Source organism: Arachis ipaensis, chromosome B09 (assembly GCF_000816755.2).
Source record: "Arachis ipaensis cultivar K30076 chromosome B09, Araip1.1, whole genome shotgun sequence".
Taxonomy (NCBI): Eukaryota; Viridiplantae; Streptophyta; class Magnoliopsida; order Fabales; family Fabaceae; genus Arachis; species Arachis ipaensis.
The window spans coordinates 20,596,221-20,600,688 of NC_029793.2; the positions used below are offsets into that span (position 1 = coordinate 20,596,221).

The 4,468-nt window shown below is 30.5% G+C and overlaps 1 pseudogene; it reads left to right on the top strand.

Moving 5' to 3' along the window:
• On the top strand, positions 1,814-3,836 carry LOC110266785 (annotated as a pseudogene).

Sequence of the window (4,468 nt, forward strand, 5' to 3'; positions counted from 1 at the left end):
TTACATGATTAAAATAAAGTTAGTCTCTCACCACAAAAAAGCCAAGTGAAGTTAATCTAGTGGAGTTTGCATGGTAAGTAGTAGCATTGATATTTTCAATAATCATGTAAGTAATTAGCAGTAGCATTGGACTTTAAAAAAATTCTGATGGCCCAATATCTTCAAGGTTGTCATTTGTTTTGCATCCATCAACTACAAGCTGATTACCTGCTTTTAAAGTTATCCTCTTTTGACATTTTCTCTCTTTAAATATGGTTAATTTAGTCCTTTTCCATTCAATAAAAAATAAATCCTTACTGGATTGAACTTTATGTTTCATTTTCTGTGAGAGTACATGTGATAATTTTCCAATAAATTATTAGTAGTAAAACAAAGGACTTTCGCTCACATCAATCAATCATCCATCCATGAACTAAAAAAATAAATAAATAAATAAATAAAAATATATGAAACTGTAAATAAAAATGTATAGGGTTAAGGTTAACAAAAAAAACTAATTTCAGTTAATAAGAAATTTGAGGATTTTTTATTTTAATATTAAACCTAAGAGTGAATAGAGTTTTATGTTAATGTTACAAAAAATAAAATTTTACAGTATTTTAGAAATGCTGTTCTATACAAGCACAATAGACAGAACACGTATTGTACTGACAATATACAGTCTGTGTATGTATAATATGCAATCCATGTATTGTAATTTAATATTAAAACAATACAATACGTAATCTGTGTATTGTCTTTATAAATTAAAAACAATTAATCTAACAATCTGTCTTTTGCGAATTCTACAACCCCTAAAATTTTACAAAACACTGTAACTTTTAATATTAAAAAATTACACCAAATCTTATCTAATATCTAAAAAAATGAATCCAAATTTAGTTTAGATTAGTAAACCAAACTAATTTTAAATAAGGAAACCAGTTATTAACGGGTTACAAAAGTAGTAAGGCAGTTTTAAAAATAAAATCCAATTTTAAAAAGGTAATCAATTTTTTCATTTAAAAATCATTTTTTTTTTAATTTAAAACCAGATTTTGCATTTAAAAACCAGTTTTATGTAAAATCAATTTTAACTTATAAGACAATTTTTGACATTTTAACAAGTCAGTTTAGCCTTTTTACCATTATAAAATTGGTTTAAATCTATAAACCAATTTTTTACCCTTTTAAATGAAAGATCATCGGGTCATATTATAAATAGACATGAAGAATATATCAATTTAGATGCACATTCTGAAAAATTGCTAGTATCATATTGAAAGCAGCATAGCCACAACAAATTATGAAGTATTTTTCTTAACAAATCTAAACACCTATTTCTTTTCCAATTCTTTCCTTTAAAGATGGTTAAAAATATAACTATATATTAATGTTACCTTTTACTATAAATTTAAGCTTAAGTTTTTGAGATAACTGAAAGACGAGAGTTCGATCATTGGTAATTCAAAAGTGAAAAAAATAGTATAAGATAAAAGAAACGAAAAAAGAACGTCTATGCAAAAATCAAACAAACCAAAAAAAGTCCTTGCTTAAAGAAAAATATTAAAAATATAACCATTAATATTGTTTTCCCTATCGGTAGGGACGGATATATTCACAAGACAGTAGAGGCAACTATCCAAGTGAAATTGCAAAAAGTAGTGAGTAGTTCTTAATGAAATACCATAGTTGATCCCACTACATAATTAATTTTGCCTCCACCCCCAAATCTCAAAATCTCTTTCTTCTTTCCTTTTTCAATTTTCTTCCTTTGCTCTAGCCTCCGCCCTCCAGGCTCCAGAGATACTATCGCCATTCCGCGTCTCCGCTAATGTGGCAGTGTCACTGGCCCATTATCGCTGACATTGCTACTCTGTTCAGTATTTCTCCCACGTGGCTCTGTCGGTTTCTCCTTGTATCACCGCGATTCTCCCGCGTGGTTCCATCGATTTCTCCTTGCATTGCCTCCGCACCGCGTCTGGTGGTTCTGCCTTCTTTCTGCATAACTGTGTTCCTCTTTTGCATCATTGGTTATGATTTGTGTGGTTCTGCCGCTGCGTTCCTTCCTTCGGCAGTTCGGCATCCGATTTTGCCTTCTTCTTCAACAAACATCAATCCTCTTCTGGTTCTTCATTCTTATTCTACGATCCTCTTCTCTGTTCAGTGTTCAGTCTTCAGCAGTTCAAGTGTTCAACCTTCGTCCTGCTGTTGTTGCTGCTGGGCACCACACTGCTACTGGCTTCTGCCTCTTGGAGTTCAGTAGTTCAGTCTTGGACTCTTGGTACTCATGAATCACCGAAACCGATATCTACTTGCTTAGTTGCTTTGTTGCTTTGTTGCTTAGTTAGTTAGTTGCTTCGTTCAGTTCATTGCTTATTTGCTTCATTGTTTGATAATTGATATAGTTGGTTTGGTAATTATGATTGAATTTATTTTGATGATGTAATTGCTAATTTAGTTTCATTAATTTGTTTGTTAATTATTTTTTTGTATTGAGTTATTTTGAATTAGGAATGTGGGATATTATTAGTTGCTGCTGTTGCCTGTTGGAAATTAATTTAGATGGCACATGTCTGTCAATTTTTTATTTATAATTTCATATTAAACTTTTTAATTTGTGTAGAATTGTGAATTAATTTAATTAATTAATTAACTTAGGTTTATAATTTTATCCTATTAGTAATGGAGAAATATTTCAAAAGAATTTTATCATTGGTGATTGGATCCCAAAACAATTCATCAACCTCTTCTAACAAAATGAGGTTTTTAGAATTCGAAGTAGAGAGTCTTATAGCAGATCCAGGACAATGACTAAAGATTTTAAGTTATCATCCGAATGACAGAGACAAAGTTAGATATGCATATGTAAAAAGGTCCTTGTCAACCATAGACTCATGATTTTTTGCAAACTGCTTGTGGTTCTTCTTTTCGAAGATTTAATACTAATTTGCTTGATGATTATGGCAATCGACTAAAGTATAGTATATCAAAAGATGCTATTTTTTTGTCTTTGTTATTATTTTATGAAACTTGAGACTGAAGGTGGTGATACTTTTGTAACTAATGACTTTTCAAATTGAAAAAAAAGGAGAGATTACAAACTCATGTTGGGATTCATGATAGTGCTCATAATCAAGTTTGGAGAAAATGTGAAGAATTTATGAAGCCAAAACAACGCATTAGTGCTGCTATCGAAAAACAATCTGAGCAAGCTAAAAAGAATTGTCAAATTCATTTGACAGCCACAATTAATTGTATTAGATTTCTTTTGAGACAAGGATTGGCCTTTCGTGGTAATGATGAGATAGATGATTCTGTTAATTAAAGAAATTTTTTGGAACTTCTAAACTTTCTTGCGCAACTAATTGAAGAGATTGATCATGCTTTCAAAAATGCTAGTAGGAATCTCAAACTAAGAGCGCCCTCAATTCAAAAAGAGATTGTAAGAGCTGCTACAGTGAAATGATAAAAGTTATTGTTAATGATCTTGGGGATGAATTGTTTGTTGTGTTGGTTGATGAAGTCTGCGACATTTCTATTAAGGAGCAAATGTCAGTTTGTTTAAGGTATGTGAACAAAGAAGGACAAGTTAGGGAGCATTTTTTTGGTCTTGTTCATCTTTTTAATACCAATACTTTATCTCTAAAATTAACATTAGAGTCATTATTAGAAACATATAATTTAAGTTTATCAAGAGTACGTAGTCAAAGATATAATGGTGCAAGTAATATACGAGGAGAATTTAATGGTTTGAAATCTTTGATATTGAAAGAAAATTCTTATGCTTTCTATGTACATTATATTTTTTTGCCCACCAACTTCAGTTAGCTCTTGTAACGGTTGCAAAAAAATAAGTTAAAATTTCTTTGCTTTTTAATTTATTAACCAATTTGTGCAATGTTGTTGGAGCTTCGTGTAAACGAAGAGATATGCTTTGTGATGATAACTAAGACAATTGAAGCATTACAAAGTGAAAAAATTCTAGTGGACGTGGTTTGAATCAAGAAATAGCTTTAAAAAGAGTTGGAGACACTAGATGGGGTTCACACTATGGAACTATACTTAGATTAATTTCTTTGTTTTCTTCCGTAGTCAATATTCTTGAATATGTTGAGGAAGATAGAAATAATTTAGAACAAAAAGCTAAAGTATGTCATTTATTGAATGTCATTCAATCCTTTGAATTCATTTTCAACTTACACTTGATGAAAAATATCTTGAGAGTTACTAATGAATTATCTCAAACATTAAAAAGGAATGATCAAGAGATTGTAAATGCTATGGTATTGGTTAAAGTGTCTAAGCAATGATTGCGAACTATAAGAGATGATGGTTAGTCTCTTTTACTTGACGAAGTCTCGTTGTTTTGTGACAAACATAATATTACTATTCCAAAAATAGATGATATATTTGTATCACAAGGAAGATCAAGACACAAATCTCAAAAGATCTCAAATTTGCATCATTTTCAAGTTGAGATATTCTA